The 24,369-nt window shown below is 42.0% G+C and overlaps 1 long non-coding RNA gene across 10 annotated transcripts in view; it reads left to right on the top strand.

Annotated features, from left to right (window-relative positions):
- Positions 1-24,369, top strand: part of LOC139181669 (uncharacterized) — a 90,107-nt gene that overhangs the window by 48,235 nt on the left and 17,503 nt on the right. For 8 of the 10 annotated variants that reach the window (XR_011565448.1, XR_011565443.1, XR_011565445.1 and 5 more), the window contains one exon: positions 12,838-12,915. This is a non-coding gene — a long non-coding RNA (uncharacterized lncRNA). Of the gene's footprint in view, positions 1-10,089; positions 11,719-12,837; positions 12,916-14,347; positions 19,320-24,369 lie in introns of those variants that run through there. The other 2 variants (XR_011565449.1, XR_011565450.1) reach the window with 2 other exon arrangements.

A 24,369-nucleotide genomic window follows, 5' to 3' on the forward strand; every position in this document is an offset into this window, starting at 1 on the left:
TAAATGGAACAGAATAGAGAACCCAGAAACACATCCACACTAATTTGTTCAATTGATTTTTGAAAGTTATCAAATCAGTTCAGTGGAGGAAGGATAGCCTTTTAAACAAATAGTGCAGGAGCAATTGACATCCATGGGCAAAATAAGTGAATTTTGACCTAAACATCACACTGTATATAAAGACTAATTCAACAAGGATCACAGACTTAAAGTGTAAAACTATGAAACTTGTAGAACAAAAGCCACAGGAGAAAATCTTCATGGTCTAGGGCTCAACAAAGTGTTCTTAGACTCGATAACCACAAACATGATCCATAAAAGGAAAAACTATTAATCATATTTCATCAAAATAATGAAGTTTGTTCTATGAAAGATCCTATTAATATGAGCTACAAACTAGAGAAATTATTTGCAAAGTACATATCTGAAAATTATTTTATTTCTTTATTTTTTGGAGGCTCATTACAGTATTGTATTGGTTTTGCCATACATTGACATGAATCTGCCACGGGTGCACATGTGTTCTCCATCCTGAACCCCCCCTCCCACCTCCCTCCCCATCCCATCCCTCTGGGTCATCCCAGTGCACCCTGTATCATGCATCAAACCTGGACTGGCGATCCATTTCACATATGATAATATACATGTTTCAATGCCATTCTCCCAAACCATCCCACCCTCGCCCTCTCCCACAGAGTCCAAAAGACTGTTCTATACATCTGTGACAAGGATTTTTATCCAGAATATATAAAGAACTCTGAAAACTCAAACAATCCTGTTAGAAAATGGACAGAAGATATAAACAAACTTTTCACTAAAGAGGATATACAGATGACACATAACGCATGAAAAGATATTCAACATCATTAGTCATCAGGAAAGTGCAAATCACAGCCACAGTCTGATATTACTACACACCTATCACTTCAGTTCAGTTACTCAGTCGTGTCCGACTCTTTGCGATCCCATGGACTGCAGCATGCCAGGCTTCCCTGTCCATCACCAATTCCCAAAGCTTGCTCAAACTCATGTCCATTGAGTCAGTGATGCCATCCAACCATCTCATCCTCTGTTGTCCCCTTCTCCTCCTGCCCCCAATCCCTCCCAGCATCAGGGTCTTTTCCAATGAGTCAGTTCTTCGCATGAGGTGGCCAAAGTACTGGAGTTTCAGCTTCAGCATTAGTCCTTTCAATGAATATTCAGGACCAATTTCCTTTAGGATGGACTGGTTGGATCTCCTTGCAGTCTAAGGGAATCTCAAGAGTCTTCTCCAACACCACAATTCAAAAGCATCAATTCTTCAATGCTCAGCTTTCTTTATAGTCCAACTCTCACATCCATACATGACCACTGGAAAAACCATAGCTTTGACACACCTATCAGAACAGCTAAAATAAAAAATATTGATACCAAATGCTGGAGAGGATGCAGAGAAACTGGATCATTCATATGTGTATTCTTCAACATATTAATGTTTAAATTAACTGTAGGACATATGTGCCATGGAATCTCAGCAATAAAAAGAAATAGGGTATCCGTTCATGTAATAACTTGGATGAATACGTCTTAAAGAGTTATATACTGTATGATTGTTTATATAATACTAATGAAATGACAAACTGTATAGCGATGGAGGACAGTTAGTGGGTGCCACAGGGGTTAGAAAATGGGGTAGATAGAAGGTAAGTATGAATGCACAGGGAGCAGCTGGAAGGATCCTTGTGATCGTACAGTTCTGACCTTATTGGTTGATTCATGAACCTACACATGTGATAGAATTGCAAACAACTCAATCCACAGACATATACAAACAAATGATTACAGGTAAAGCTGGGGATATCTAGGCAGGATCAATGGTTCATGGGCAGTATTGGTGCCATGGTTGTGGTATTGTACTACAGTTTTATTAGCTGTTCCCACTTTGGGAAACTGGGTAAAGTATGCATGGTGTATCACTGCATGATTTCTTACAATTGCATGTGACTCTACAATGATCTCAAAATACAAAGTTCAATTAAAAAAAAAAAAAACAAAAACAATTGGGGCCTTGAATATTTCTCCAGAAGCTGAACTATGGAATCTGGCTCATTTGCGGGCATGAAACTAGTTGGCCATCTGACTACAGAGTAGATAGTTATGAAGAACAGTAACTCCCCCAACTTGGGGATACAGTCCCTTTGGGAGCCTGTAATAATCCAAAGAGGTATTGTTCACCTTCTGGAAATTCTCAATGACCAAATGTAATTGAAAATCACTTTCATGAAATAACAAACATTTGCTATATAAATCTTCATCTTGGAGAACCACACTAGAAAATCAAAATAGGGTATCTCTAACCTCTCCATACCCTAGCTCTTCCAAAACAGGAATCACCAGCCTGATCATTCTTCATACAGTCAATGTCTGAGATCTGAATGGGCCTGTTAAGTCTGTATAGTGAACAGCTGTCACCCCTAACCCTGGGCAACCAGAAGGCTCAGACCATTGAGAAACGCTGAGGGGGAATGAGAAGCTGTGGACGATTGGCTGCAAACCCCATTCCATTGCTCGGCCAAGGGCTCCAAACGGATACGCCACCTTAAGATTCAACATCTTCCTTAAGAGGAGCTTAGAGGGTTTTTATGATCTTTTCCTAAAAGCTCTTTTCCTGCTTGTTCTTCAGACCTGGAACATCTTGAACTTATCACTTGCTTTGATCAAAGAGAAACCTCATTTCACAGAGGACTAAACAAACAGTGGGGAAAGCACATTTCCCCTTAATAGTAGTTTTTTTTTTTTCTTTAGTGACTCAAATTTAATCTTGGCAACATTGGCTTTTTTTTTTTTTAAAGTCCTCACAAATTTTTTGTCTGCAAAAGAGATCATTTGGAAGTTTGCTTTGGTTTTATGATTTAATATCTAAATTACTAAATTGGCCAGGTTAAAAACCTTGACCTTCCGTAAGGTTTTAGGTTCTGAGGCAAGAATACTAGAGTGGGTAACCATTCACTTCTCCATGGGATCTTCCCGACCCAAGGATCGAACCTGGGTCTCCTGCATTGCAGGCAGATTCTTTACTATCTGAGCCACCAGGGAAATGCCTATATCAGGATTCCCCCCAAACTCCCTCATGCTGCCCCTTTGTAGTTACACCCCCCCCCCAAACCCTGGCAACCACTGATGTGTTTCCCATCACTGTAGTTTTCTCTCTTTGAGAAAGTCATAGAACTGGAATCATACAGTAGAGAACTTTAAAACTGGCTTCTCTCAGCATCATGTCTTCAGGATTCATCACATTGGTGTATCTATCAGTAGTTCATTTAAGATCCTTTTTTACTTAAGAATTACTCCCCAATTTCATTAGTTTTCTAAGCAGGCTTTGTAGTAGTGTAGCAACAGAATAATCTATATGCAATGAAATCACCTTTGGTAAAATGACTGACAGTTACTAAGGTTTTTCTTATCCAGTTCTTCATCCGTTTCTGCTGATAAAAAAAGCAGAAGAGGCAAGAAGTAGATAATAATTTCTAAACAAGCATCATAGAGTTCTAAAACCAGCAAGCAGCACCCTTGACTGCCTGAACTGTTCTCAAACCACTTCTCTCACCACTTGAGAAACCTACCAGGACAGCAGTGGCCCTCTAGACACATGCCTCCTGCGCAGAAGCCTTCCTGTTGATTCTCGAGCCAGCTTCACACAGAAGAATGAGTACAATTGTCTAGAAAGTCACATCCCCACCACCACCCATCCACGGATCCCACCCATACCCCCTGATGACACCCACATCCCCTGCAGTGAAATCATGGAGTTTCAACCACTGGACTGTCAGGGAAGTCCCTAAGGTGACTTTTTAAGGAATTCTTGAACTGCCCTCCTGAGGAACCCCAAATGTCTTTTACTAAAGATTTGTCATAGCAGAAACTTCTACCATTAGAATCACTCATTTAGGCTAAGGAGTTCCAGAAGACCTCTCTTTAAAAAATGCAAACATGTCACATAGGAGGATATCCCGTTATGAAGTTGGGCCCTGAAGGGCTGAAACAAAACCTTCTGATCTGAGGCAGAGGCCAGATTTGGAGTGGAGCTCAGTGCTAAGACCTGGGACCCCAGCTTAAATTAGAGGTGAGGTCAGATGACTCTACAGGGCCAAGTGGCAGTGGTGTAACAAGCAGGACTTTATGAGGCCTTCCCAGGAGAGCTCTTCCCCCATGTCCTCTGCTTTAGCTCCTCTCTGAAGTACCTAGATGATAGGATTTGATGCAGATTTCCTCAGTTGTTTTGCAGATGTGAAAGTTCAGTTCAGTCGCTCAGTCGTGTCCGACTCTTTGCGACTCCGTGAATCGCAGCACAGCAGGCCTCCCTGTCCATCACCAACTCCCGGAGTTTACTCAAACTCATGTCCATCGAGTCAGTGATGCCATCCAGCCATCTCATCCTCTGTCGTCCCCTTCTCCTCCTGCCCCCAATCCCTCCCAGCACCAGAGTCTTTTCCAATGAGTCAACTCTTCACATGAGGTGGCCAAAGTATTGGAGTTTCAGCTTTAGCATCAGTCCTTCCAATGAACACCCAGAACTGATCTCCTTTAGAATGGACTGGTTGGATCTCCTTGCAGTCCAAGGGACTCTCAAAGTCTTCCCCAACACCACAGTTCAAAAGCATCAATTCTTCGGCACTCAGCTTTCTTCACAGTCCAACTCTCATCCATACATGAGCACTGGAAAAACCATAGCCTTGACTAGACGGACCTTTGTTGGCAAAGTAATGTCTCTGCTTTTGAATATGCTATCTAGATTGTTCATAACTTTCCTTCCAAGGAGTAAGTGTCTTTTAATTTCATGGCTGCAATCACCATCTACAGTGATTTTGGAGCCCCCAAAAATAAAGTCTGACACTGTTTCCACTGTTTCCCCATCTATTTCCCATGAAGTGATGGGACCACATGACATGATCTTCGTTTTCTGAATGTTGAGCTTTAGGCCAACTTTTTCAGTCTCCTCTTTCACCTTCATCAAGAGGCTTTTTAGTTCCTCTTCACTTTCTGCCATAAGGGTGGTGTCATCTGCATATCTGAAGTTATTTATATTTCTCCCAGCAATCTTGATTCCAGCTTGTGCTTCTTCCAGCCCAGCGTTTCTCATGATGTACTCTGCATATCAGTTAAATAAGCAGGGTGACAATACACAGCCTTGACGTACTCCTTTTCACACAGATGTGAAAACCCCCCACCAAATTGAAAATGTTAAGTACTTGATGATCAGGAACACATAGCCCCAGGCCTCCCGGAGCCTAAGGACTTAACCCCTGTGACACTATCCTCTTCCCTAGCCATCAGAGAATCCTGTGTGAGTTGATCACATACCTGTGGACCCTGTGCCCCACCTGACTTTTTAAAAGTGCTTTGTAGAAACCCTTCAGAGAGCTCAAGGCTTTTTCGAGCAGGAGCCACCCGCCCCCTGGCATGGCCCTGCAGTAAACCTTTCCCTATTCCAAACTCCACCTTTTCAGTTTGTTTAACCTCACTGTCAGGTGCACGAACTTGCATTAACAGCAGGAGACACTGGGACCCAGGGAAGTGGGCTGAAAAGGGGTGGGGAGAATGTGTCAAAAGAGGCAGTGGGACATGCTAAGAACAAACATTGCCTGTGTCCTCAGTACAGCCAGGTCATGCCCTGGTGGCCCCACTCTGGAGTCAGATCGCTAGATGCTGTGTTTGCTTCTGTCTTATCTATCTACTAAGTCAATATGAGGTCGAAGCTCTGAAACCCAATTCAATAAGAGTGTTTATGAATCCAGTGTACTTAGCCAGTGTGAAGGAGGAAGCCACCTTCCGACTGCAGGAGGGCTTTCCTTTTTTATTCAGTTTCCCTTTCTTTTGTGTTTATAGTCTTTTCTCCTTCTCCCCAAAGGCACGTCACTCTGAAAGTCCTGCTTGTATTAATAAAAGCAACTCGATGGCCAAGTATCAGAGACTCTAGGTGGAGGGTAAACCAACTCATTTCCTGTGAGGGAGGGAACTCAGCCTCGAGTGGTCAGACTTACCCCGAACTGAGGGCAGTAGGACGACCCTTGCACACCCATTTAGCAAGCCAGGGCCCCCTTAGCCTGGGGTTAGCTGGGGCCTTGGTCTTCTTCACCACTGTTATTTTACAACCTCTTGCTCCACGCAGACACGTACAACTAATGAAGTAACTGTTGGCACGTCTGCCAGTAACACAGCTCATTTCTGTTGATTAGTCATAGACCAACAATCAGTAAATTGGTAGATTGCACTTGAGCTGACACATTTTCAATCTAACGGTTCATAAAACAGAGGGCCACTTATTTTATGTATATATAAGTGGCTCTTAGTGCATCAAAAGGATGTTTAAAACAACAAAGGAATAGTCAAAAGTGCAGTTTATCATCTTGGTAACATTCAACGGCAGCCCTTGGTTAAATAAGCAAAGCAGCACACAGGCAGAGGGTGGAAGCGCTGGGGCAAGCGCAGGCTCCTTCCTAAGGGCTTCTGGCCATGGCACCTAGGGCTCTAGGCAGGTGTGCTGAGGGGCTGCCCAGGGAGCAGGAGAACTGAGTTGCAAGATGGTTCAAACCTTTGCAAAGAAAGAATCGCAGAGACAGTGCTTTCTGAGAAAGAGCAGAAATAAAGTAGACCTAGGAAGCTAGTTGGGCGTCCCTGGTGACTCAGTGGTAAAGAATCCGCCTGCCAATGCAGGAGGTGCGGGTTCAACCCCTGGGTCAGGATGATCTTCTGGAGACTAAAATTGCAATCCACTCCAGCATTCTTGCCTGGGAAATCGCATGGACAGAGAAGCCTGGCGGGCTACAGTACACGGGGTCTCAAAGAGTCAGACATGACTTAGCTACTCAACAGCAGGAAGCTAGTTAAGTGTTTGAGACCCAAATGCCAATGGAAAAAGCTCTGCATCTTTAGAGCTGATGCAATTGGAGCCTTTCATGTTGAGGCATGAACATTTACAGCTGGGCCACAATCTCCCCTACATTTCTGTTCATCTGATTTTCAATTTCAGTTGTTCATTCTCTATACCCAGCCCCACTGTGGGACTGCGCACTAATTATCTCATGGTGGTGATACCATCTGCTGAAAAGGCTGGCAGCTGAGCCATTACCATCTCCCTGCCTCTACCTGCCCTGGTACATGAACCAGAAGGCAGTGTACTGTCCCCTGTGCCCTACTCAGGGGACTGACTCAGCCTCACAGATTGAAGCAGAAACTGAGAACTTGACCCATTCTCCAGACTGGAGCCTTTGCCTATGATGTTTAATACTGAAGTTGGGGGACTCAGCCTGTGTGGTGAAATATTTGGCTAAACTACCTTCCTGTGTGGGTCCATGCACCTGTGATTGATTCATGGGCCTAGGTCTGATCTACATGAACAAGGGAATTTCTTGACCACCACTTTTACCTCTCTCCCTGGCCACCTGGACACAATTAAAAGCCATCTGGTCACAAGAGGGTTGAGGGTGTAGACAAGACTGAATAATCCTATCCTTGACCCTGGGAAAAGAACTGAAAGGATCTGATGTATACACAAATCAGTTGTACCATCTTTTTGTAGAAATGGCAGCATGATCTTTCTTTGTAATCCCACTCAAAGTATTTTTAAACTTCAGACTAGGAGTGAGGAATCCAGGCGTTGACACTGGTAAATTGTTGCAAGCAGGCAGCATGGAAGAAGGTGGACAGGGCATACAGTCCCTAGTCTAATCTCCCCCTGCCCATGAAGTTCTGAAAGTTTGGTGAGAATAGTTGGTGAGTTAGAATAATAATTAAGCATATATTCTTTTATATATGTTAAAATACTCTTAATGCTTATGACAACTGTGAGGGATGTTACAGAGAGAGGAACATGTTCACTGTCTCCTCAAAAGTTAGCAGGGACAGGGAAAAAGTCTTGATTTTTTTAAGTTATTCTTTATTTTTACTTATTTTTAATTTTATTTTTATTGGAGTAGAAAATCTTGATTTGACCAGAGAAAAAAGGTGGTTTGTTTTCCCCTTTTGAGCCATTGATTTGATCTCCAGGGAACACAGCCTTACTGTTGCAAGGCTGGGCACGGACATTAGTAGCAAGAAGCCAATCACATTTTTTTCCTTTTGACTCTCCTTTTCTTTTACTGATCATATTTTGTGATTGTTCAGGTTCCTTGGATTTTTTCCCCTGTTATCATTAGCTTGTAAAAGAATGTAGTCAGCTTCCCCCATTTGTATGAATGTAGGAGAATATTAATACAGCTACAAGAAGAGCAGAGATAAGCCAGAAGTCAAAGAATCAGAGTGTTCCAGCCAGAGGAGCCAGAGAAACAACTGAGACCAGCCCTTCACTTGTTTATGTGTTTTTTGTTGTTGTTGTTGTTTTTTATTTTGTTTTGTTTTGTTTTTTTGCCGCTCTTCCCTCATAGCTCAGTTGGTAAAGAAACTGCCTGCAATGCAGGAGACCTGCGTTCAATCCCTGGGTTGGGAAGATCCCTTGGAGAAGGGAAAGGCTACCTACTCCAGTATTCTGGCCTGGAGAATTCCACGAACTGTATAGTCCATGGGGTTGCAAATAATGGGACACGACTGAGCGACTCACTTTCACTTTCACTGTTCAGTATGTGGGATCTCAGTTCCCCTTCCAGGGATTGACCCCCTGCAGTGGTAGCTCAGAGTCTTAACCACTGGACCGCCAGGGAAGTCCCAGCCCTTCACTTTCACCATGGGGAAACAGAGACCCCGAGAGGGAAGGTGGGTCATAATTCCCCTTTCTGTCCTCTTTCTGGAATGTGATATATGATTTTAGTGCTCCATACTTTCCTTTCTGATGATAATTTGTAAAAGTTATTATTAGGCACTCCTGGGGCACAAAGCCAATTAGGTTAAGGAGTGGTACAGAGCTGTATGATGGTAGGGAACCTAGACCCAAAGTAAACATTCCCCCTGGACCATCAGATCTGGAGTTGGCGCTCGTTTGTGTTGTGTTGGCATTCCCCTAGGTACTAGGTACTGTCCTTGGCCTGATTGTCTTCTGTTGGGTTGGCCAAAAGTTTCATTTGGGTTTTCTGTAAAATGTTACTGCAGTTCTTAGGCTGTTCTACCTGTCTCAGCGGATAACTCATCCCTTCTCTAGTTCAACACCCACCTTGTCACCTGTCCATCTCTTTACAAATCTCTGCTCTTCCCTTATACCCTGCTGTACTTGTAACCGCAACAAAACCTCTGTTTTGTTTGAATAAAAACAAGCAAAAATCTTTTCAACCTATGTCTCCCTGCCCTCCAAGCCTTGCCAGCCAAGCCTCTTGAAAGAATGGTTTGTATTTGATGTTCTAAGTCCTTCCCTTTCATTCACCCCAGTGCCAAACTCAACGGGCACCTTTTAAGTCTTTATTTTACAGGATCTTGCTCTGCAGCATTTCTCACTGTATTTGTCTGCCTGAAACTCTTTTTCCTGACTTTTCTTCTCTGGATTCTTCTACTCCTCTGTCCCTCAAGGATCTTAATCGATAGTAGTTATATCTTGGGTTCATACCCAGCTTACATCTCCTTTACTGCAGTACTTCCCAAACCCATAATCTCTCAGGAAGGGATGGTAAAGCCCCCGACACAGTCAATAGGTCTAGTGATGGCTCTCTAATGGGAGGTGGATACCATACCTGTGGGAGTCCGTTCTTTCTCCCCCAGAATGCAGTGAGATAAAGGAAGCAGACGGCAGGGAACTCGGGTGAGGGGTCACACCGACTCAGAGGCTGACCCTATGGTTGTGATTGTGTGAGTGGATGAGTGACTAGAAGGCACTTCCGGGCAGAGGAGGCAGCGTGAGAAATAAAGGCACTCTGCCTGAGAAACAGGGAAGAGATCCCGAAACAGGGAGGGGTACAGAGGAGCAGACAGAGTAGCAGAGGGGGAAGCATGGTGAGAGGAACAGGAGGGAGATGGGACTGAGGAGAGGAAGCATGGGAGAGGGCACCCAGGGGAGTTTTGACTCTCTGTGAGGGGCTGTGGTGCTGGCTGCACTACATTTCCACGTGACTTCCTGGATCCTTGTAATGACTCTCTCTTTTCACTACCTTATTTTAGTGGGGTTTTGTTTCTTGCCACTTTTATCCTAAGGTACCTCTTCTTTTGTGGTGTTGGAGAAGACTCTTGAGAGTCCCTTGGACTGCAAGAAGATCAAATCAGTCAATCCTAAAGGAAATCAACCCTGAAAATTCATTGGAAGGACTGATGCTGAAGCTGAAGCTCAAGCTTCAATACTTTGGCCACCTGATGTGAAGAGCCAACTCACTGGAAAAGACCCTGATGCTGGGAAAGATTGAAGGCAGGAGGAGAAGGGGACGACAGAAGACGAAATGGTTGGATGGCAACACCGACTCAATAGGCATGAACTTGGACAAACTCCGGGAGATAGTGGAGGATAGAGGAGCCTGGCGTGCTGGGATCCATGAGGTCTCAAAGAATCAGACATGACTTAGCGATTGAACAACAACAATCTCTTCTTCCACCACTTCCTCAACCTCACCCTGAGTGATCTCCTCCACTCTTTTTTCAGTTTAAAATGTTTTTATTTGATGCATATAGTTTTTTTCTTTTTAAAAAAGCATACCAAAGGCTTATACAAAAAAAAAAAAAAGGCTTATACAAAGTGATAAGCAGAAGACCCTATGCCCACCCCTTTCATGCTTCCCAAAAGCAATCTCTCTTTGAAGTATTCCTTATGGTGTTTACCTCAGTCATTGAAAAGAATATGATTATCCCACTGTTTCTTTGTTTTTTTTCCAGTAAAATATACATTGCACAGATTTACCATTTCGACTATTTTATGTGTACAGTGGCATTAAGCACAGTTGTGTTGTGGTACAGTCATCACCACAAGCCATCTACAGAAGTTTTTCATTCTCTCAAACTGAACTTCTGTATCCAGTAAACAATAACTTCTCATTCCCTTCCTGCCCAGCCCCTGGTAATGACTCTTCTAGGTCATGTCACTATAAATTTTATTCTAGGTACATCATATAAATGGAATCATACAATATTTGTCCTCTATTGTCACACTTATTTCACTTAGCAGATGTCTTCCAGGGTTGTCTATGTTGTCATATATATCAGAATTTCATTCCTTTTTAAAGGTTGAAACATATTCTATTTTGTACACATACAACATCATATTTTATTTATCTTTTCATTCATTGATGGACATTTGATCTATTTCCATCTTTGGCTATTATGAATGTGCTGCTGTGAACTCAAGTGTATAATATCTGTTTGAGCCTCTGCTATCATTTTTTTGGGATATATATATATCTCCAGAAATGGAATTATTGGATCATATGGTAATTCAGTGTTTGCTTTTCTGAGGAGCACTGTGTTGTTTTCCACATTCTACTGTTTTCTTATCAAACACTTTTTAAACATCATTTACTGATTTTGTGTTATGGTAGCTGAAGATCCATCCACTCTTGAAGTATTCTCTAGGCCTTGTGTGCTGATGACTTTCCATCTATATTTCCAACCCTCACTTTCCCTTGAGCTTCAGGCTTATATTATCCAAATGCTTGCTGGACATCTCCATGTGGATGTTAAGCTCAGCGTATGCAGAGCATAATTAAAATGCTTGCCCCTGGTCCTTCCCAGACTTTCTCTTCCTCTGGTTATTATATGCCCCTTCATCAGTGAATGTCACTAATGTCTACCTAATAACTCAAACAAGAAACCTGTAGAGGGGTGGGAAGGGGTGGGTGGGAGGGAGATTCAAGAAGTAGGGGATATATGTATACTAATAGCTGATTTACTTTGTTGTAAGGCATAAACTAACACAACATTGTAAAGCAATTATCCTTCAATAATAATAATAACAAAGAAACTTGGAGGTTATCACAAATTGTTCCTGGACCTTACCATCCAATGGCTCGCCAAGACTTCCAGATTTTACCTCTGAAATATTTCTAAACTCCGTTCTCTTTTCTTCTTACTCACTGTCACTGCCCTAGTTGAGATCTTCATCATCTATTGATTGAACCACTTGCAGCAGCCTCCTCCTAACTTGTCTCCCTGCCTCCATTCTTGCCCTCATTTAATTCTATTGCAGACTGACCTAGGCCAATTTAGCCTCTAGCACCATCAGGTACTTTTCAGTGAATATCAGTAGTTTCCAATGTCTAGAATTATCTGTGGGTTGTAGTCTTCATCCCTCAGGGCCTCCATACCGGCTGGTATGTTCCACTGAAAACAGGACTTCGACCCAATTCTGCCAAGCATACATTTATTAGCAGTTGGGCATAGTCCTACAACCTGTCCTCATAAGCTCCAGGAAGCCCCACGCAGGAAAGGTTCATTTGAAGCACATTTAGCAATTCTCCAGCAATATCATTTTAGCTAAACTTCTGGTCAAATCAGGCAGCAGACTCATCCATCAAGTGTCAGGAGCCAGGACCGAATGGATTTCTAGACCTAGAATGTCACTCTGGAAGTACCAGTGTTTTAGGCCCCCTTGATGCAAGGGCAGACAAAAGCAACAGTCCATAAATCTGGAACACTATTTATTTAACAAGTGAAAGTTTATTTCTACCATCCTGTATGTAATGAGCAAACCCTCTAGTGTAGATTTAGGTAGAGTGGTTGAAGCTTTCCAGTAGCTGCTTCTGGAGCATGAACTCATAATTAGAGCCCTTCAGATGCAAACTAAGCACTGCTAGAATGTGTTCCTCTTTGAGGTGCTTCAGACAGTAACTGTCCTTAGAATTTATCTATATGTTCATGTATATGTATAGGGGTGTGTGTATCTTGCATTGTCTGTGCTGAGGTTTTTGTTGTTTTGTTTTTTGGCTGCATGGCATGTGGGATCTTATTTCGCCAACCAAGGATCAAACCTACAGCCCCTGCAGTGGAAGCGAAGTCTTAACCTCTGGATCACCAGGGAAGTCCCTGTGCTGAGTCAAGGTAAATTTCAGGCTATATAACAAATCTATCCTCCCCATGGACATCTGTCCATATTGTTCCCCTGCATAAAACCCTTCCCTTTCATGGTTCCCTGTTGTCTATAAAATCAAGTCCAAACTCTTTCAAGTGACATGCAAGGCCTTGCCAGACAACCCCCTACCACTTTCTTTTCTGTACTTTACACTCTAGTCTAGAATTACCAAGTCACTTGTAGTGAAGCCCCACCCATGATGCTCTCCCCACCTGCCTAGCCCACCTTTGCTCTTTCCTTCACCTGGCTTATACTCACTCACCCTCTATGACTCAATTCAGGCAATTAACCCTTTAAAGAAGTCTTCCCTGGAACCTGATGGAGTTAAGCACAGAGCTGGACACAACTGAAGCAACTTAGCATGCACGCATGCATTTAACATTTGAATAGCACTTACATATGCCAGGAACTATTCTAAGCACTTTTCAACCTCAAAACAACTCTGTGAATTAGGTTCTATTATTATCCCTCTTTTTAGATAAGGAAACTGAGGCAGATGAAGGTTTAACTTGTCCAAGTTCACATAATTGATGAGTGGCAAGTCACACTTCAAACCCAGGCTGTCTGGCTGCAGAGTCTGTGTGTATAGAAATCCATAAGCGATGCTCTGTGTTTTCATAGCACCATATACATACCTCTATCTCAGCATTTAGTATAGTAGTTTGAAGTTCCTTCTTTGAGTATGTGCCTGCGGCTTTGCCATCAGGACCTTAAAGCTTAATAGTCTCTGAAGTATGGTGTAGGGTTAGATCATGAAGTTTGGAATTAGCCATACCTGGGGTTGAGTCCCACCTCTGCTCTGTACTAAGCTGTCTAACCTTACTCAACCTTTCCATGCTTCCTTTTCCTTATCTGTAAAGTGAGAATAAGAATACCTCATGGGGCAATGGAAAAACTGAAATGAGATGATATGTCTAAAGCACCTAGCACAGGGTCTGACATAGCTTTAAAAAAAAAAAAAAGAAAAACTCTTGGTAATGCTTGACTATTACAAATAGTTATTATCTCCACATCTCTAGCAACTGGCACAGTGCCTGAAAAACAAACATTTGAGAAATACTTGTTGAACTGAACTATTATGGAAATCAGTAGACTGACATAGATATCTGAAGTATATCTTGTGTGTACGACTTCAGAATTGCTCCCCTGTAGTTAAAACAGGATGTGCCGTCTCACTTTGCTAGGGAACTTATGAGTTTTACCTCCAAAGGATAGATAGCCCTGGAACTCTCCAGGTATATAATGAACAAGCGTATCATTCTGGTCCTTGCAACCATTAGTTTTATTGTAGCTGAAGCTCAAAGAGGATAGCTCATCACCTTGAAGTGAGTCTTGTTATCCTAAGTCATCTCATCATCTTTCAAACTGAAAAGAGAACTCCATTTCATTTCCTTTTCTTAGAAAAGGCTTCAGGACTTCCCTGATGGTCCAGTAGATAAGAATCTGCCTGCCAACGCAGGGGACGTGGATTTGATCTCTGGTCCTGGAAGATCCCACATGCTGCAGGGCAACTAAGCGCAAGCACTTCAACTAGTGAAGCCTGCATGCTCTAGAGCCCATGTTCTGTAACAAGAGAAGCCACCGCAATGAGAAGCCCGCACACCACAACTAGAGAAAGCCCGCGTGCAGCAATGAAAACCCAGTACAGCTAAAAAATTAAAATGAAAAAGACCAAGAGATTCAGAACTCCCCAGGGCTATCCATTCTTATCAAATCTCTGACCTTTTGGGGTTCTGAAATTCCTATGTAAATTTCCTTCCCAGTATCCCAGAGATTTGAATTGTTGATGAAAAAATTCAATAGTCAATCTATGAACAGAATGGAAATTTTTTAAAAATTTATTTTATTTTTAAACTTTACATAATTGTATTAGTTTTGCCAAATATCAAAAAGAATGGAAATTTTTAAGCCAACCTGAAGATTATAACCTGGGAGACAATCTCTCTCAGAGAACTCAGAACTGTTCTGCCAATTAGAGATCAAAGAACAGTTACATCCATTTTTGAGACAAAGGGTTATACATCAGATATTGATGGTTTACATAATTCAGATGTGTACCTATAAAGTACTGGGTTACTGTGACCCCTTACAGTGTTAAAAAGGAATATTATCCCCTAAAGGAGTTATCGAGTAATATGTCATCATGACCCCTTACAAGATGAAGAAGGAATGTTGGTCTCCTAAAAAGTGATTTTGCCAGCATTAAGACAGAATATTATCTCCTAAAGGAGTTATCCAGTAATATGTCATCATGACCTCTTTCAAGATTAAGAAAGAATGTTGGTCTCCTTAGAAGTGATCTTGCCCACACCGGGAGAACATTGTTCTTTATGGTTGAACAGGTATTTCTGTCACTGGGGAGATCTGGTTGGTGCATAATGCACACTAGATGTGAGGGAGGAGGTCAGAAGGCAGAGAAAAATTTTATGTTTATGCTTTTCTTTACTTGCCTTAAAATGTGAATTTTTATTTCATCAGTATTAATCCTGGTCATAACCTAAAATCTTACAGTTTGATTAAAGCTCTGATTGTTACGCTATCATTTTTCTCTTTTTTAGAAGAACCTCACCCATTAACACAAAAAATGTGCAACTAACTGAGGATTCTGGATGCTTAGATGCTAAAGGAATAATGCCTGGAGTGTGGGTTTGGTCAGGGCAGGCTGCCCGAAGAAGGTCTCCAGGCAGATGGTGAAGAGTTGGTAGATTTCTGATGGCAGGGGCTTCCCAAGTTGAGGAAAAGGCGTTGGGCATGAGTCAGAGACCATAGAGCGTGTAATAAACTAGAGGTGAGGCTAGCAGTTTTATGCTTAGAGCAAAACCTGGGATTCCCCTCTCTTTTTCTGTCCAGATGATCAGAAATAAATCCTGGAGGGTCCAGAAACACAGAGATCAGAAATGTTCATCTCTAGAAAAGTGCACTGGGCCAGACATGAGGAGATGCGGTCTCTCATTCTGGTTCTACCACCAGTTTGTCCCATAATGGCGGGCAGGTCATATATACCCATTTTAGACCATTTTCTTGACAGTTAATTAGAGATAGATATGTAATCAGACTATCACACAGAGCTGGTGGGAGGATTCAGTGGAAACTTACAAATATCCATCAGATATAAGTTACTGAGATACTATTATGAAAATGTAGATACCACAGGAAGAGAGACCACTTTCAGCCTTGCAGTCTTGCATGTTATTGAATAATAAATGCCAGCTGCTCAGAGACTCCAAGAAATAGGTGTCAGGTGCACTGAAGATAAAGGATTCTTTTTAACAAATGAAGAAACCAAAGTTCAGAGAGGTTAAATCACTCCTCAGTTATTGAGCAGGAACTGTGCTAAAGCCAAATGTGAACTACTTCACTGCTTTGTTTTCAGAGCCTGAAAACCTAGTTGGATTCCTTTGGCAGGCCCTTTAAGAGGGAGAATTGGTGGGAATTTCAGGAATAGTGGAGAACTAATGAGGGCAGTATTTTGGAGGTTGGCAGCTGATCTCAGATACAGGTAGCTTAATCTTTTTGTGTGCCTTAATCCACTCTGACCCCTAGAACTAGAGGTTCATAGACCTCTAGTACGTATGACGGAGAAGGCAGTGGCAACCCACTCCAGTACTCTTGCCTGGAAAACCCCATGGATGGAGGAGCCTGGTGTGCTGCAGTCCATGGGGTTGCTAAGAGTCGGGCAGGACTGAATGACTTCGCGTTCACTTTTCCCTGTCATTCATTGGAGAAGGAAATGGCAACCCACTCCAGTGTTCTTGCCTGGAGAATCCCAGGGACAGGGGATCCTGGTGGGCAGCCGTCTATGGGGTCGCACAGTCGGACACGACTGAAGTGACTTAGCAGCAGCAGCAGTATGTATGAACTATGTATCACTCCTTTTGAGCCTCACTTGGAAGAAGGAACCGGCAGTTGATAACACTGAAAAGAGTGGCAATATCCTTTTAAATCAGTAAGTATTTCTGAAGTGAGGACTGGGCAGAGAGAAAGCAAGTGAAAGGAAAGCGAGCTGGCGTGGAGAAGATCTGCACTCCAGTGGATCAATGTGCAGAGTGGGAATTCAGGTCTATACAAGAGAGCGTGTCCATGGCACTAGTGGTGAGAGGGAGAAAGACAGAGACATCTTCATTATCTTCCAAAACAGAGTTGTACAGTTCTGGAAGACCTTCGGGCCACTCCATGAAGACACTGGTATAGATCCTCTTTCCATTCTCTCTGGCCTCTTTAGCCAACACTCAACATGAATATCATGAGAGGTTGCTGACTGTCTTTCTAGAAACATATTTAACCAGTTTCTTCATGCTATTTCAAAATCTGAAAGTAGAAATTCTAAACTTTATAACCATCTAAAAAGGAATTTAGGGCAATCTTATGACATTGTTGTGGAGGTTCCAGGCTTCCTCTTGTAATGCATGGAAGGTTTTAAAGCAACTGTTCTCTTTGACTAGCTCAAAAAATCCTCTTTCCTCCATCTCCTGTTTTTTAAGATTTTTTTTATGTGGACCATTTTTATAGTCTTCCTGAGCACCACAATGAAAAGCAGCCCCTGCTCACCACAACTAGAGAAAGCCTGAGCACAGCAATGAAAACCCAGTGCAACCAAAAATAAAAATAAATAAATTATCTTTTAAAAAAAGATTGGGAAAGTCCAGAGGAACTGGCAGTGAAAATATAAGCCAGTCATGGGTATATCATGACAATGGCAATAGCAAGTACAAAGACCCTAAGGTGGGCTTCACTGATGCATGTTTTCCAGATGTGGCCTCAGTGAGGACTCCACCACACTGAGAAACTGGTAGCATTAGCCCAAGGTTTCTTGGTGGCTCAGTCAGTAAAGAATCTGCCTGCAATATGGAAGACCTGGGTTCAGTCCCTGGGTTGGAAAGATCCCCTGGAGGAAGGCATGGCAACCCACTCCAGTATTCTTGCCTGGAGAATCCCCATGGACAGAGGAGCCTAGCAGGCTACAGTCCATAGGGTTGCAAAGAGTTGGACACAACTGAGCACAGCACACAATATTGCTTCTGTTTTATGTTCTTTGGGTTTTTTGGATGGAAGGCATGTGGGATCTTCACTCCCCATCTAGGGATTGAACCTGCACCTGCTGCACCACTGGGGAAGTCCCTCTCCATCTCCTTGAATCTAGTCTGCACATCTGAGAGAATTCTGATTATACTTTACATGACATTGGCATCTGCTCCTATCACTTCATGGCAAATAGAAGGGGAAAAGGTGGAAGCAGTGACAGATTTTGTTTTGTTGGGCTCCAATCACTGCAGACGGTGACTGCAGCCATGAAATTAAAGGATGCTTGCTCCCTTGGAAGGAAAGCTATGAGATAGCTAGACAAGGTATTAGAAAGCAGAGACATCACTTTGCTGACAAAAGTCCGTGTAGTCAAAGCTATGGTTTTTCCAATAGTGTACAGATGTGAGAGTTGGGCCGTAAAGAAGGTTGAGTGCCAAAGAATTGATACTTTCGAATTGTGTTGCTGAAGACTCTTGAGAGTCCTTTGGACAACAAGATCAAACCAGTCAATCCTAAAGGAAATCAACCCTGAATATTCACTGGAAGGACTGATGCTGAAGCTGAAGCTCCAATACTTTGGCCACCTGATGTAAAGAACTGACTCATTGGAAAAGACCCTGATGCTGGGAAAGACTGAGGGTGGGAGGAGAATGGGACGACAGAGAATGAGATGGTTGGATGGCATCACCAACTCTATAGACATAAGTCTGAGTAAACTCCAGGAGTTGGTGATAGACATGGAGGCCTGGCGTGCTGCAGTCCATGGGGTCTCAAAAAGTAGGACACAACTTAGGGACTGAGCCACAACAACACTGGTGCACCATAACACTGGTGCCCAAGGGCCATTCCCATAGCAAAATCCCACCTTTTACACCTGTGTTAAATGAAGGGGTTGGTGGAAGTTCAAATCCATGTTAACATATGACTTTAATCGGAGACTGAAGATGACCCCTTGTTAATAATTTGGCATATGAATCATTTAAAAAACAAAACACTTTTGTTGTGGTGAAGATAGGTGCTAGAATTCACCCTCATCACCTCATCCTGAACGTACATTTTACATAAAATTACTCAGATTTTCTAACAAGTTTAATAGTATGCTGTTATAACATAATTGCAATATTATACCAGAAGTATTATCAATGCTAAGTACTCTCCAATTTAGAATACATGAATAAATTCTCTAAAACTCTTGGGAAGAGTATCCATTTTCCCAGCTAAATAATCTTTAAGTTCAAAAGGTAAAAGAAATATTTCTTCTTATATGGAAAATGGATATATATGGGAGTAGAGTTTTGATAAGCATTTGTGAATTCCCTGCTGGTAGATTTAAAAACCTCCTTGGCAAGCTCAGCTCAGTGCTCTTTGATGACTTAGAGGGGTGGGATGGGGGTGGGTAGGAGGGAGGCTGAAGAGGGAGGGGATATATGTATACTTATAGCTGATTCACGGTGTTGTATAGCAGAAACTAACACAACATTGTAAAGCAATTATCCCCTAATTAAAATTTTTTAAAAATGCCTCCTTGGTGACCTCATGGCAACTAGGGATACTATGCCCATTTCTACCTAGGGGCCAAAGTAGAGTGTCTGAAGAATTATGTATCCATTAAGGTAACATTAATTTTGTCGTTTCAACGTACAGCATCCAAGGTCACCCTGGATGCTGATAACCAGCCAATAGGTGGGAAAAACAGAAAGAGTAGAGAAGGGAGGTGAGCTTTTTAGATTGGCCTGAATGTCACCCACACCCCTTCCACCAGCATTCCATTGGCAAGGACTTGTCAGGAAGGCCCCACCTAAATGCAAAGGAAACTGAGAAATGGTAGTTCTTGTCTGTGGAGCCACTTCCCAGTCACATCTCAGGAATGATGGAAGGACAATATAGATATTTGGAGGCTACCTAAGTGACTTTGTCGAAGTTGTACTGTGGTAGTAACTAAGTTCTTACCTCAACTCCAAACTCTGCTTTGTAATGCCGGCAGTAAGGCACTACGAGCCACATTTCTGCTTTGTTGGCCAACTGTATGTTGTTGTTGTTGTTCAGTTGCTCAGTTGTGTCTGACTCTTTGAGACCTCATGGACGCCAGGCTTCCTTGTCAATCACTATCTCCCAGAGTTTGTTTAAATTCATGCCCATTGAGTCCATGATGCCATCCAACCATCTCATCCTCTGTCGCCCCCTTCTCCTCCTGCCCTCAATGTTTCCCAGCATCAGGGTCTTTTCAAATGAGTCAGCTCTTCACATCAGGTGGCCAAAGTATTGGAGCTTCAGCTTGAGCATCAGTCCTTCCAATGACTATTCAGGACTGATTCCCTCTAGGATGGACTGGATTGGATCTCCTTGCAGTCCAAGGGACTCTCAAGAGTCTTCTCCAACACCACAGTTCAAAAGCATCGATTCTTCAGCGCTCAGTCTTCTTTATGGTCCAACTCTCACATCCCTTCTTGACTACTGGAAAAACTGTAGCTTTGTTAGGTTCTGCCAATAGGGGGCAGTAGAAGGAGACCGCAGAGCTGGAGAAGGTAGAGACTTCCTGCCTATTTGCTTGCGGTGGATTTTCCTGTCTGTGGTTCCTGTACCACTGCAGCCTTGTGTGTTCACCCTGCAAACAGCAGTGCCTTCCTGTAGCGTCAGCTGAATCTGGTTGCAGTTTTTCCAACACTTGGAAGAATCTGCCTCATCATGTCTGCTCAGAGACACTACCAACAATCTGTCCCCCCTCTTCAGAAGTCTTGGTTCCAGCAACACAGGCACCTTCCTCCAAATTCAGACATCTTGGCATCAGTTGGCAAGTACCCCCTTTTCAGAAGCCTGAGGTTTAGCTCCAGGGAGCCCCTCTCCCAAGTTCTAGTAATTACAAACTCTTCTCTTCCCACACCCCTGAAGCTCCAGGGTGATAGCTGCTCCCTGCAGTTTTTACCTTTGTGGCACCTTAGAGGAACACTATCCAATAGAAAAATAATGTGAATGCTAGTTTTTAATTTTCTAGTGGCCACGTTAAAAAAGTTTTTTAAAATGGTGAAATTAATTTTAATGATGTATCGTGTATATCAATCTGATCTGCTTTCATTTCAGTATATGATCACTGTAAAATTATTAATGAGATATTTTTATATGAAGTTTTTGAAATCTGGTGTGTCTTTTATACTTACAGCACATTTCAATGTGGAGGATAAATTTCACCAGGAATATTTGATCTATACTTAGATTTCATAAAATTTACAGTTGAAAATATAGATTCACCAAATCAAGTTGTTCCAAACATAGGTCAAAGTTTTCTAATAATTTAATTGAGTATCAATTTGTAATTTTTATTTGGAAATAACTGTGCCTCTACTTAATTGTATTGTGCCAATTAATTGTCTTGTTTTGACAATGACTCTAATTATGGAAAATATTACTGATGAGGGACGCTAGATGGTCAGTATATGCAACCTCTCTGTAGTATTTTCTGTTTTTTTTTTTTTTTTTTTTTTTTGCAATTTCTTGTGAAGGCACAGTTGAGTTTTAAGAGTTCTTGACATATTCTGTATACAAATCCTTTGTTAGAGATGTGATTTACTAATATATTTTCCCAGTCCATAGCTTGTCTTTTTATCTTCCTAACAGGGTATTTCACAGAGCAAAGTTTTTCATTCTGAGGAAGTTCAATGTATTGATTTTTTTCCTTTTGTATATTGTGCTTTTAGTGTCATGTGTAAGAAGTCTTCGCCTAATGCTAGGTCATGAATATTTTCTGCTATGTTTTCTTCTAAAATTATATAATTTTATATTTAAATCTGTGACCCAGTTTGAGTCAATTTATATGTAAGGTATGAGGTTTAGGTCTAGTCTTCTTATTATATTTAATACCTTTGCCTATGGATGTCCATAAAAGAAAGATTGAAGCAGGAGGAAAAGGGGGTGACAGAAGATGAAATGGTTGGATGGCATCATTGACTCAATGGACACGAGTTTGAGTAAACTCTGGGAAGTCCCTGTAATACACCTTAAAATCAGGTAGTGTAAACCATCTGAATGTGTTCTTTCCTCAAAGTTGCTTTGACAGTTCTCAGTCATTTCCATTTACATATGAATTTTCAAATCAACTTGTCATTTTCTATAAAAGTTCCTATTGGGAATTTGAAAGGGATTGTATTAAATCTGTAAATCAATATGGGAAGAATTGTTGTCTGAACAATATTGAGTCTTCTGACCCATGAATAGGTATAAATCACTTTTTAGATTTTCTTTAGTTTCTCCCATCAAAGCTTTATCGTTTTCAGCATACAAGTTTTGTACATCTTTTCTTGCCCAAATGCTTTGACCAAAACCTTTCAGTTCAGTTCAGTTCAGTCGCTCAGTCGTGTCCGGCTGTTTGCGACCCCATGAATCGCAGCATGCTAGACCTCCCTGTCCATCACCAACTCCCAGAGTTCACTGAGACTCACGTCCATCGAGTCAGTGATGCCATCCAGCCATCTCATCCTCTGTCGTCCCCTTCTCCTCCTGCCCCCAATCCCTCCCAGCATCAGAGATTTTTCCAATGAGTCAACTCTTCGCATGAGGTGGCCAAAGTACTGGAGTTTCAGCTTTAGCATCATTCCTTCCAAAGAAATCCCAGGGCTGATCTCCCTCAGAATGGACTGGTTGGATCTCCTTGCAGTCCAAGGGACTCTCAAGAGTCTTCTCCAACAGTTCAAAAGCATCAATTCTTCGGCGCTCAGCCTTCTTCACAGTCCAACTCTCACATCCATACATGACCACAGGAAAAACCATAGCCTTGACTAGATGGACCTTTGTTGGCAAAGTAATGTCTCTGCTTTTTAATATGCTGTTTAAGTTGGTCATAACTTTTCTTCCAAGGAGTAAGCGTCTTTTAATTTCATGCCTGCAGTCACCATTTGCAATGATTTGGGGGCCCAAAAAAATAAAGTCTGACACTGTTTCCACTGTTCCCCCATCTATTTCCCATGAAGTGATGGGACCAGATGACATGATCTTCCTTTTCTGAATGTTGAGCTTTAAGCCAATTTTTTCACTCTCCTCTTTCACCTTCATCAAGAGGCTTTTTAGTTCCTCTTCACTTTCTGCCGTAAGGGTGGTGTCATCTGCATATCTGAGGTTATTGATATTTCTCCCAGCAATCTTGATTCCAGCTTGTGCTTCTTCTAGCCCAGCATTTCTCATGGTGTACTCTGCATATAAGTTAAATAAGCAGGGTGACAATATACAGCCTTGACGAACTCCTTTTTCTATTTGGAACCAGAACCTTTAGTCAGTGCTAATATAAACAGTGAGAATGGACATCTTGATTTATTACTGATCTTCTTATAGAGGAAGAACTCAGTCTTTCAACATTAAGTATGATGTTAGGTATAGGTTCTTCATAGATGCTCTTTATCAGGTTGATGAAGTTCCTTTCTATTGCTAGCTTGCTGAGAGTTATTATCAGTAATGGATGAAAGAGCTGAGAAATGGAGGCTTTAGACCTCACCCTACCTTAGTCAGAGTTGTTCTGTTTTATGTTTTAAGTGTGGATTTTCTCTGTGAAATGTGTTTACAAAATGAATTCAACTCCTAGTAAGAGAAAAATGTTTGAATAACACTACCTTATACAATAGGCAAATGTATTAGTCAGGCAAATTCTATTAGTCCAGAAAAATAGAACCAATAAGATAGATAGATATGTGTGTGTGTATAATATAATATAATGAAGAATTGGTTCACAATATTATGGAAGTAAGAAGTCACAAGATCTGCTGTCTGCAAACTGGAGGCTCAGGAAAGCCAGTGGTATAATTCTTAGAAAATGGATGAAGTCCAGTCCAAGTCCGAAGGCCTGAGAACCAGGGAAGCCAGTGCTGTAAATCTCAGTACAAGGGCAGAAGATCAATGTCCCAGCTCAGGCAAGCATACAAGAAGCAAAAGGGATGAATGTCTCCTTCTACCTGGTGTTCTATTCAGGCCCTTGATGGATTTGATGATGCCCACATTGGGGAGGGCAGTCTACTTTCCTGAGTCCACCAATTCAAATGTTACTCTCATCCAGAAACACCCTCATAGACACACCCCAAAATGATGTTTAATCTGAGTACCCCTTAGGTCAGTCAAGTTTACACATAAATTAAATCATCACAGTAAGTTATTGGAAAATTGAATATAGATTTTTAAAATTTCAGGATGCTAGGGGCTGGTGCACAGGGATGACCCAGAGGGATGGTACGGGGAGGGAGGTGGGAGGGGGGTTCAGGATGGGGAACACGTGTACACCCGTGGTGGATTCATGTTGATGTATGGCAAAACCAATACAATATTGTAAAGTAATTAGCCTCCAGTTTAAATAAATTTATATTTAAAAATAATAATACATTTTCCAATGAACTAGGAACACATAGGGAAATCTTTTGAAAGACTAT

The sequence above is a fragment of the Bos indicus genome, chromosome X (genome assembly GCF_029378745.1).
Source record: "Bos indicus isolate NIAB-ARS_2022 breed Sahiwal x Tharparkar chromosome X, NIAB-ARS_B.indTharparkar_mat_pri_1.0, whole genome shotgun sequence".
In the NCBI taxonomy this organism is placed as follows: Eukaryota; Metazoa; Chordata; class Mammalia; order Artiodactyla; family Bovidae; genus Bos; species Bos indicus.